Genomic DNA, 12,305 nt, shown 5'->3' with positions numbered 1-12,305 from the left:
CCCTCCCTCCCACCCTCCCCATCCCACCCCTCTAGGTGGTCACAAAGCACCGAGCTGATCTTCCTGTGCTATGCGGCTGCTTCCCACTAGCTATCTATTTTACATTTGGTAGTGTATATATGTCCATGACACTCTCTTACCCTGTCACATCTCACCCCACCCCCTCCCCATATCCTCAAGTCCATTCTCTAGTAGGTCTGTGTCTTTATTCCCGTCTTGCCACTAGGTTCTTCATGGCCTTTTTTTTTTTTTTCCTTAGATTCCGTATATATGTGTTAGCATACTGTATTTGTTTTTCTCTTTCTGACTTACTTCACTCTGTATGACAGACTCTAACTCCATCCACCTCATTACAAATACCTCCATTTCATTTCTTTTTATGGCTGAGTAATATTCCATTGTATATATGTGCCACATCTTCTTTATCCATTCATTTGTCGATGGACATTTAGGTTGCTTCCATGTCCTGGCTATTGTAAATAGAGCTGCAATGAACATTGTGGTACATGACACTTTTTGACCTATGGTTTTCTCAGGGTATATGCCCAGTAGTGGGATTGCTGGGTCGTATGGTAGTTCTCTTTTTAGTTTTTTAAGGAACCTCCATACTGTTCTCCATAGTGGCTGTATCAATTTACATTCCCACCAACAGTGTAAGAGTGTTCCCTTTCCTCCACACCCTCTCCAGCATGTATTGTTTCTAGATTTTTTGATGATGGCCATTCTGACCGGTGTGAGATGATACCTCATTGTAGTTTTGATTTGCATTTCTCTAATGATTAATGATGTTGAGCATTCTTTCATGTGTCTGTAGGCCATCTGTATATCTTCTTTGGAGAAATGTCTATTTAGGTCTTCTGCCCATTTTTGGATTGGGTTGTTCGTTTTTTTGTTATTGAGCTGCATGAGCTGCTTGTAAATCTTGGAGATTAATCCTTTGTCAGTTGCTTCATTTGCAAATATTTTCTCCCATTCTGATTCACTTTATTTTTATACTTGCACAAGGAAACTTGGAATAAAAAGCGAACAATATTAATTTAGAAGAGCCATTGTGATCTAAATGAAAAGTGATGCTTTACAGTGTGTTATGGAAACTCACCTTCTATGGCTGCATGTATTAAATCACCATGTTTGGGCAAAATCTTTTATTAACTTTGGGAAGAGTTGCTAATGTTTACTCAGAAGTTTTGTGTCTTCTGGTTTATATGTGGCCAGTGATACCAGTAGCTTACCCATGGATGGTAATTCTCAACAGATATTTGGTGTGAGTTACTTTTTAATCATCAACTTTCTTAAGAAATGGAAATTTAGTCTTAATTTTTCATTAAGCTTGACTTTTCTTTTTTTAGCTATTGCCACCGAAAAGGTTTATTGCAAAATAAAAATACATTAACAAACGATAAAATATATAGTTCTATATTATACAATAAATGACAAACTTTTGTAGTAAGAATATTCAGACTACTCTCTAGTTGCTCAGTCTCTATTTCTTGCACATATTTTCATTTTTATTTAACTTATTTTCATGTTTTCCACTTGACTAGCCAGCTGTTAGCCTGGTGACTTCCTATACCTTGAAGGCAGTGTCCCTGAACTAGAAGGAGTTAACTGACTCCCAAATATATCAAAGTGCAGTTCAATTTATGAATGAATTATGAATGAATAGCCCCATATGCTGTCCTTGGAAGGGAGATATAACTTAAGTTGGATCTTGACGGGATTGGGAAGGGCAAGTTGGATTGTCACTGGTTATCTTTCAGATTTAACCAAATGTCAAAGTAAATCTATTCATTGCACATGCTTCTCACATAGTACCATAAGAGTCTCTAGAAGTATAAAGTAGAGGTCCATTAAACACATTATGGCTTATTTTAATACAAATATTGAGATCATTTTGGCAAAAAGTTAAAATCCAAGACAAGTGCTAAACATGATGGGACACTAAGCAAGAGGCAGAAATCAAGACTGTCTTTGGCCAATGGAAACATAGTTTCTCTTGCCAGAGAGTACTGCTACTCCCTTAAGCAAGGAAATTCTATAATTAGATTTGTGCTTTATAGGATAAATTTGGAATTCAGGCAATGAGCAGTATAATTATGGTAGAAAGAATTTATAAAATATAATTTCAGAGATTTTTGGCAATAGTAAACAATTATCTGCTTCTAAATACTTTACTATAGTTTATTGTGTGGTCAGTGTCACCTAGAAACTAGCGAATAGGATTCAACAGAAGTGTAACCTAGACAGGAAAGTTTTAACAGGGATTCAAGGTGAGGTGGCACTAGAGTATGCAGCAGTCTTACAGAAGTCAGAAAAAAAAGATCTCTGTCAGAGATTGCTAGTTGATCCCCAATAACCACCATCCCCTTCCTCTGTAATAGAATTCCTGGTTTTCAGCTGCAATGTGTCTTCTCAACCTCTCTTGCAACTAGGTAATGTCATATATCTAACCTCTGGCTAATACATGTCACCAGGAGTGCAGTACAATTCCTGGAAGTATTTTGAAAGGGAGGGTAAATGCCCCCTCCCATCCTCTTTCTCACTGGGATGCAGAGATGATCGCAGAGCTCAGGTAGCCAAGCTGGATCGTGAGTAGGGGAAGTTGGGTGCTAAGAATGGCAGAGCATCAAGAGAAAAAACATCAAAAGAGTTTGGGTCCTTGCATTCTGTGGCCATCATGGTGACCCTGGAAAGCTTCCTCCCGAATTTGTTTCACATGAGAAGGAAATGAAATTCTGACTGTGTCATAGGTAGTGTTTAAGCCATTATCATTTTGGGCTGTCCTTTACATCTGCTGAACTTAATTCTAACTGGCACAAGGAGATCACATAATATAATGTTCACTTAAGAAAGGTATTATATGACTTTTTAAATTTGATCTTTATAAAACTTTTAGGCAAGTAGGGCAGGTGAACCTCCTCTTACCAGAGAGAGGAAACTGATGTTCATACATGATAATTTGCTTAGGGTCACATAGCTAGATAGGAATAGGTCCAATATGTAACTGGAGGCCACTTACTTCAAATTCAGTTGCCTTGTTAAGTGTGGAGTTGACACAACACTGATAAGAAAGAGAGGAGATTTGTAAGGGGGGGAGACCATGAAATATTAATTTTATCTAGGACTAGCGTAAAAGAGGGGCAACATATCAAATATATAAAAGTTTAAAAGTGATATAGTTAATGTCTTAACTGCTTAATAAATACTGAATAAAAATGTCTTTGTTGGTATTGTCATGACTTATTTCAGTCCTTTGAAATCCTAAAGCAGAGCATCCTGTCAGGTCAATGTAGGCAAGTGGGTATCTTATAATTTAAAATTCTTGAGAGTGATAAACTTCATGTATCTTGGAGAGTTTTGTTTTTAGGTGATCTTTTATTAATATGTACCTGTTAGAGTAGCAGTAACATTAATTTTCTACCTTGAGAGATTAAAAATGGGTGAGGGGATATGAATCATCTATCTGTACCAACATCAAACCTCAGCTGTGCTAATACATGTTAATCTAATGGTAGGCTGGAGGATCTAAAAATCCAATACATTATTGGTTGGAAGAAATTTTAGTGATCTCTTTTATAGGCTCCAGTAACCTGAAAATATGCTCTGGTTTATATTTACATATCATTTTTAAACCAGTTTGATTGAATTATGGAGCTAATTCTCTACAACATGAAGGCAGTTATTTTCATTGCCAGTAAAATTTACTTTGAAGAATCTGTAAGTTCAAACCGAAAGGTTTGTTTAGAGGCAACGTTCTCGTCAACTCTAAGATAATACATGTTTTTAATGTTCTGGAAGCCAAAGGGTGGAAAGGGACAAGAAGAGATCTAATGTTAGTCTTCTCAGTACTTTATGGAATATTCCATGGTTTCTTCAAGGTCCCCTCAACATGCAGTTTCAAAATGTGGTAACTGTGTAAACTCAACAATCAGTGGCCTAGAAAATACTCATTTTACTCAATTAATCAGTCCAGAGACTCTTGGGATGGCAGGTCATGAATCGATCTTCTAGGATTCTATCAGTGCTTAACCATGCCAGCAGATCATGCAAACCCACTGAGAACTGAAGGAGAGAAGGGAAAATAAAAAGTTTCTAACCTTGCCAAATAACTATGTTGTATTATCGATCTTAAAATTATGTTTAATATGTTATATGTTTATATTTACTATGTTAATCGTTATGTATTGTAACAAAATTTTCAACATGTTGGAAAGAATGTTTAAGTGGGTTGTACCATTATTTCTCTTTTGAAATATATCATGCTGAATATGTCCCCTATGCTTTATAAAACCATCACATGTCCATGCTGTAAGGTAGTTTTGAAAGAGTTAAAAGCTCCTCCAGAGAAGTCCAGTGGCTATAGTTAATTATTAGCAAGCTCTTTTCTTATCAGATGCTTTTCTAACATTAAGAAAAATCACTCCTATTTTCCTGTGATCAAAAGGCATAAAGGTTTGATGCCTCCGAATGCTGATGGTGGCCTGTGGGGAAATACAGTGCCAGGACTTGAAATTTTATCATGTATTTTTGCTGTATGCTCAAAGGTTACATTGTGAGCTTTAACGTCTGTTAGTATTTGCAACACAGGGGACTGCTAAGTCACCACCATTACCTAATTCTAAGTTTTCCTTCTGTTACAAACAACTCTGAGAACGTAATGTTTCACTGCTGTTGGCCGAGGAAGTTACTGCTAGCCCTTTGCTGACATTTTCCAATGATAGCAATGAATGACAACAATCCGAAATAGGCTATTTTTAAATTTTAGAGCAAAATATTTAAATGATCCTCAGAGACTAAAACTTGTACATGAAGTGGTTTGAGGAAGCTAATTCCCAGAGAAGAAAAACCCTGAACTTATAATAGAGATATGGAATTGGTCACTTTCTAGTTGGACCCAGTCAGTAACTTTATTGGAAATATCACAGATATTCAAGGCTTACTTGTGTTCTGTGGAAACCTCCAAGTCTTTGAGCATCTATGGGGCACCTGCTTCTCTTAGAGCAGAGGGTGTGCACGCACAGGACTGTGATGATGCTCTTTGTCACTCAATGAGGGCCTTCTGGAGGTGTCTCTGGTTACTTGGCTGTACCCCAAATGTGGCTGGAGTGCCTTGACCCTTGGCCCTGATGAAGCCAAGGGGACTCTAGTGGCATGGTCAGGGATAGTCTCAGCCCTCATTCTAAAACAACATGATGGCATCTGGGACCATCTTGGGGGTCGGGGGAGGATGGTGCTTTGAAAGAGTGCTGGCTTGGGAAGGAAAGTCCCAGTTTGAGTGTTTTTTTCTGTGAAGTTGAGGGGAAGCAGCAATTTCTGTTCTCTGCCTTTTCTTCTCTTGTGACATGATACACATAGGTCTGTTCAAACAGTTACAAAATGAGCATGAAGAGTTCTAATAGGGGGGCTTTCTTGCCTGTCTTCTTTACTGCCTCCCCTCACAAAAAGCAGAGAAAACAGCTAGATAGGTAATTGTAGGCTGTTGGAAGGTTCAAGGCAATTGTGTGCTGTGATAGTGTGCTGTGGTCCTAACAAGGCAGAGGTGAGAGGGACGGGGAATCGGATGGTGACATGGGGATTGCTTTGAGGTCTTCTCCAAATAGTCCCAGAGACGTGAAGTTAGTTGAGAGGCTGATCATCTCCACTGAGCCTTGTGGATTGGAGTTGGGGTTTCTCTGATGGTTCTTTCATTCACTCAAGGGGCTGAGGGTTGTAATCTATGAGTGTGATGCTAGGAATATCTCTGGTCATCACAGAAAACAGTATTTTCCCCCTTTATTTTCATGAAGTGGTCATCTTAAACATGCTGATAAAAATATTTCAGGAAGTCCTGAAGTCAGGGTGGAATGTTCTGCCTGCATGCTATTGCCTGACTAACCCTGTAAGACTCTGCTCACTGACTCATCTCTGTTCAGCTTTTCCTAACACCCACCTTGTCCTTTGGAGTTAGTTATGCCCTCCTCTGTGCTCCAGAAGCACTTACCATGTTGAACACTAACTCTGTTTTTTATCTTTCTCCTATTGGATTGTGAGCTGCTTGAGATCAGAGACTTTTGTTTATATTTGTATAAATTATAAATATGTGGGAGTGCCTAGCAGTGCTTAACACATAGTTGGTATCAATAAGTGAATGTTCCAGAGTAACCTTTTGATATAGGTTATAATTTACTTATAAAGGAAAGGGCTTACCATAGAAAATTTGGAAAATGTAGATAAAAAGAATAAAATAAAATAACTTACTATCCTATGACTCAGGGTAGCACTGTAAGCATTGATATGTATCCTGCCAAGCTTTATTCCAGGTTTGTGACTGTAAATTAAAAAGAAAAAGAAAAAGAAAAAGAAAAAATGGCATTATATAATACATACTCTCTTATAAGCTGCTTAAAATGCCATTATATTGTGAATATTTTTCCATATCACATATTCTTCTACTTACAGTGTTCTTAATGATTACTGAGTTCCTTTGTATGAATGTACCATAACTTATGTGACCATTCTTCTGTTTTTGGAAATTTATGTGGGTTCCAATATTTCCCATGGATAAAGACTGCTACACTGAGCACTGTATGTGCGTCCGTAGTGACTTCCTTAGGATAAATTCTTGGTAGTGGAATTGCAGACAAAAATACCCAAATTGCAGATAAATACCCCAAAGTGGGATTGCTGGAATACATATGATAGTTCTATTACTAATTTTTTGAGGAACCTCCATACTGTTTTCTGTAATGGCTGCATTCCCATTAACATTCCCATCAACAGTACGTAAACATTCCCTTTTCTCCACCTCCTTGCCAATGCTTGCTATTTCTTGTCTTTTTGGTAATAGCTATTCTAACACTGTGCATGTCAGGCGCTGTCCCATTGTGGTTTTGGTTTCCATTGCTGATGGTTAATAATGTTGAGCATCTTTTTATGACTCTGTTGGCCATCTGTGTGTCTTCTTTGGGAAAATGTCTATTCAGATCTTTTGCCCATTTTTAAATTGGATTGTTTGTTTTCTTAGCTATTGAGTTTTATGAGTTCTTTATATATTTTGGAGATTAACCTCTTATCAGATATATGATTTGCAAATATATTATCCTATTCAGTAGGTTGCCTTTTCATTTCATTGATGTTTCCTTTGCTGTGCAGAAGCTTTTTATTTTGATATAGTCCTACTTATTTATCTTTGCTTTTGCTTTTGGTGTCACATTTAAAAAATCATTGCCAAGTCCAACATCAGGAGCTTACTGTTTGTTTTCTTCTAGGAGACTTATGATTTCAGGTTGTACATTCAAGTCTTTTATTTATTTTGAGTTATTTTTTGTTTATAATAAAATGTATAAGATAGTGGTTGAGTTTCATTCTTTTACATGTGGCTGTCCAGTTTTTCCAGCACCATTTATTGAAGAGACTGTCCTTTCCCCATAGTATGTTCTTGCCTCCTTTGTTGTTTTTATGCCAGCACCATAATGTTTTGTAATGGTACCATACTATAGCTTTGTAATATAGTTTGAAATCAGGGTGCATAATGTCTCCAGATGTTTTCTTCTTAAGATTGCTTTGGTTCTTTGGGGTTTTTTTGTGGTTCCATACAAATTTTAGAATTACTTGTTCTATTCCTTTGAAAAATGCCATTGGAATTTTGTTAGGGATCAAATTGAATCTGTAGAGTACTTTAGGTAGTATGGATCATTTTAACAATATTGATTCTTCCAATCTATGAGGACAGAATATCTTTCCATTTATTTGTGGCCTCTTCAATTTCTTTTGTTAATGTCTTATAGTTTTCAGTATACAGATCTTTCACCTCCTTGGTTAAATTTATTCCTAGGTATTTTATTCTTTTTGATGCAATTGTACATGGGACTGTTTTCTTTATTTCTCTTTCTGAGAGTTTGTTATTAGGTTTTTGTTTTGTTTTGTTTTTTTTAATGAAAGCTTCTTTATTTATTTTTGGCTGTGTTGGGTCTTCGTTTCTGTGCGAGGGCTTTCTCTAGTTGTGGTGAGTGGGGGCCACTCTTCATCGCGATGCGCTGGCCTCTCACTGTCGCGGCCTCTCTTGTTGCGGAGCCCAACTCCAGACGCGCAGGCTCAGTAGTTGTGGCTCACAGGCCTAGTTGCTCCGCGGCATGTGGGATCCTCCCAGACCAGGGCTCAAACCCGTGTCCCCTGCATTGGCAGGCAGACTCTTAACCACTGCGCCACCAGGGAAGCCCTGTTATTAGTTTATAGAAATGCAACAGATTTTTGTGTATTGATTTGTATCCTGCAACTTTACTGAATTTATTTATTCTAAAAGTTTTTTGATGGAGTCTTTAGGGTTTTCTATATATATAATATCATGTCATCTGCAAATCGTGATAGTTTTACTACTTCTTTTCCAATTTCAATGCCATTTCTTCCTCCCTCCCTTCCTTCCTTCCTTCCTTCCTTTTGTCTGAATATTCTGGCTAGGACTTACTATGTTGAATGGAAGTTGCAAGAGTGGGCATCCTTGTCTTGTTCCTGATCTTAGAGGAAAGGCTTCAGCTTTTTACTGGTGAGTATGATGTTAGCATTGGGCTTGTCATATGTGGCCTTTATTATGTTGAAATACATTCCCTCTATCCCACTTTGTTGAGAGTTTTTATCATAAATGTATGATGAATTTTGTCATATGCTTTTCCTGCATCAATTGAGGTGATCATATGATTTTTATCCTACATTTTGTCAGTGTGTGGTACATCATGTTGACTGATTTGTGGGTATTGAACCATCCTTGGATCCCTGGGATAAGTCACACTTGGTCATGAAGTATGATCCTTTTAATGTATTGTTGAATTCAGTTTGCTAATATTGAATATTTTGTTGAGGATTTTTACATCTTTGTTCAACAGGGATATTGGCCTGTAATTTTCTTTTCCTGTGACATCCTTGTCTGGTTTTGTTATCAGGGTAATGCTGGGGGGTACATGCATTTTAAAGGTATTTGGATTACATTACAAAATTGTAATAACTTACATTCTTATCAGTAGCATATGACAATTTCCCTTTCTCTGAATGCTTGCTATCACCAGGTGTTGTTATATATACATGTAAAAAATTGTCAATTTAAAGGTCTAAAAACCACATAAAAATCAAGATGACAAAATGCTGTATCACTGAAATCACCCACAAAGGCTTAGCATTGCTGGGACCCATGAGTGTATCTGAAGGTAACAAGGGTCAGCTTAAAACCTGCTGCTGGTATAGCTACTGGCAACAAAGAAGAAGGGTTTTCTAGTCAAGGGCTGATGTAACAGGGGAAGAGAGGTTTGGGGGAGAAGGAGAAGACAGGGGACACCTCTGGGAAGTCTAGAACCTAAATGGGCCAGGTGGTGACCATTGTAATGGCCATCTTGGAGCCCAAGGAAGAGATGCTGAGTCAGTTCAGAGAACAATCTGGGCCAGAACTGAGGAACCAAAGAAAAAACATGTTATGCCAAATATTGAGAAGTCAGGAGGAAGACTGGAAATATATGAAAGGATTTTAAGTGTGGGAGAGAAGGTTTTAGAAACCCACACTTGAGCTGAAAGTATAAGTTGGATCAGGATTCATGAGCAGGTGGAATGTTGATGTTGTTCTGGAGGCAAGGGAGAGATGACCTTTCAGAATCAGTCAGGGCTGGCTTAGAGTTTTGGCTTTGCCACCCACTGGGTGACTTTGAGCATGGCATTGAGGCTCAGGGGTCTCAAGTTTCCCCTCTGTTTAAAAAAAGGAGGACTTAACAGTATGGTTAAAATGATCTCTAAGAGTCCTTCCAGCCCAGAAATTCTCTGCCTCTATCTCAAATGAAAATATTGCCGGGGCAGAGGGGTGGGGTGTGGTGGTGAGAACATTGTATAACCATGGATTTAGCTTATATTTAGATTTATGCTTTGGGGTTATTACTTCTGACAACAAATCATCGCCCAGAAGTCCACTAATATGTTGAAATAACTACTCTGTTTTGAAATTCTAAACTGTGATGCCACTTCAGTTTACTTGAATGAACAGTGGTGATATAATCAGCTGCAAATATTTCTTTTCTACCCAAGACATCTGTCATGTTCGACTCCTAACAGTAATCCATAAATGTAGAAAGCTGTGCTGTTAAGCGTTTTCATTTCTCTGTCACTAATGAGAACTTTGAGTTGAAAGGGACTGGAAATCTGAGGAAAGTATGGGACCAAAACCCCAGCAAATGTAAAGCGACAACTGCTTAATTTGAAGTGATGCTTTTCCGAGTTTGGCTTTTCCAGCACTGCAAGTCGGGATGTTTGCCACTGGAAAGTTAAAAATGCCTGCAAAAACAAATGCCCAGTTTTCAAATATCTGGTCTGTATCATTTATTTTTAATACTAAATGTGACATAGTGTAATGTTCTATCGATTAAATTAAACTGCATGGGTGAGGGAGATAGAATTTCAATCGAATTCTTAGATGAAAAATGAGCTGCTTGTCGCAGGGTGTTCCTGGCAATCATCTAACATCCTGATAGATATTGGCTGGCTCCACTTAAACAGCTGGAACCTTGCAGCCATCAAGCTATGTCTATATGAGGGGCACCCCCCACTCAGGGAAAAAAGTCTTGGGCCTTTAAAGAAGAGGGAAAGAATTGCTTGGCTAGTTGGGAGCTTTAATAAGTGTTTTTTTCCCCCCCACGTGATTGACATCTTTTTGGAAATTTTGCATGCTTTTTTTGTGAAGTCATTATGATATGCTGCAGAGCTACAATGTATGTTTAGAAGAGGCATTTTGCACTCAATTCTTCTACCACCAACTGCTTAGGAAACAAGGAAGCCTATTCATATTGCTCTCTGCTGTTTAAATAATGTTAATGTGTTTGGGGCTGGTATCATCCAAATATGATGCTGTGGGAAGGTGTTAACAAAATTTAAGATCCTAAGGAGACTTTTCTGGTGGGATAGCAGCAGTTCAAAGGGGAATTATACTTTCTGTGTTAGTGTAATTTATTTTGTTCTTTGTCCCAAGAATGTGGCATAAGAATACTGTGTTTCACAGACCTAGATTTCTACACAAGGAGGGGTGGGGTAGGGTGAGAACCTCCTCAGAAATTCTTCCTTCTTGGAAACTTAGGACAAAATGAATAAAGTTCCTCTGGAACATGATGACACCTGGGAGGCAGAGGCTTTGAGAGAAATAGTATGAGGCCATTCTGGGTCCAGCAGTTATGGTCAATTGAACTAGAATATTATAACCAGTTAGGTCTCTGACTTTGTAGCAGTGCAGCTAGGGTGCAGTCCCTAGAGAATGCCCAAGGCCTACTGCCTATCCTTTAGGGATAGATGGTCAAAGATGAAATGCAGCCTGGAGAATCCAAACCAAGAGCATCATGGGAAGGGAGCATGGTCAGCAAAGCCAAGTGATGGCGCATGTCTCTGGAAGTAGAGCCTGGCACAGGGTGATGAATGCATGAAGTACAGGAGACAATCAGAGGAGACATGAGTTTCCCTGGGAGGACAGTAAGGAGGGCCCTTTTAGCTGTGTAAAGCAATGCATGAAGTGCAAAGTCAGAAAGACAAAGATAGACTGAATATACGAAAGTATAACCAGTAAAGAGCAATGGTAGTGGTAGGAACAACTAGAGCAGTCAGATCTATGCATTGGAAACTGAGCTTAAATAAATTCAGAAGGAGTAAACCATGATAAACTTGGACTCCAAAGAAAAGATGATGCAAAGAGAGAAACACAGAATAGAGTATGATACAGTTGTATAGAGAATACCATGCAGTCATTTAAAAGAAGATACATATGATAAACAAAATGAAAAGATAACCTGTGAACTGGGAGAAAATATTTGTAAACAATGTGACCAACATGGGCTTAGTTTCCAAAATATACAAGCAGCACATAAAACTCAATATATATATATGAAAAAAAAAACCCAATCAAAAAATGGACAGAAGACCTAAATAGACATTTCTCCAAAGAAGACATACAGATGGCCCACAGACACATGAAAAGATGCTCAGCATCACTAATTATTAGAGAAATGCAAATCAAGACTACAATGAGGTATCATCTCATACCAGTCAGAAGGCCATCATCAAAAAGTCTATAAATAATCAATGCTGGAGAGGGTGTAAGAAATGGGAACCCTCTTACACTGTTGGTGGGAATGAAATTGGTACGGCCACTATGGAGAACAGTGTGGAGGTTCCTCAAAAAACTAAAAATAGAGCTACCATATGATTGAGCAATCCCACTCCTGGGCATATATCCAGAGAGAACTGTAACTTGAAAAGATACATGCACCCCAGTGTTCATAGCAGCACTGTTTACAATAGCCAATACATGGAAG

This window comes from Balaenoptera borealis (assembly GCF_965194805.1).
Source record: "Balaenoptera borealis genome assembly, chromosome: 5".
Lineage (NCBI taxonomy): Eukaryota > Metazoa > Chordata > Mammalia > Artiodactyla > Balaenopteridae > Balaenoptera > Balaenoptera borealis.
The sequence above is the reverse complement of the archived record's forward strand: the minus strand, read 5'-3'. Positions refer to the sequence as shown.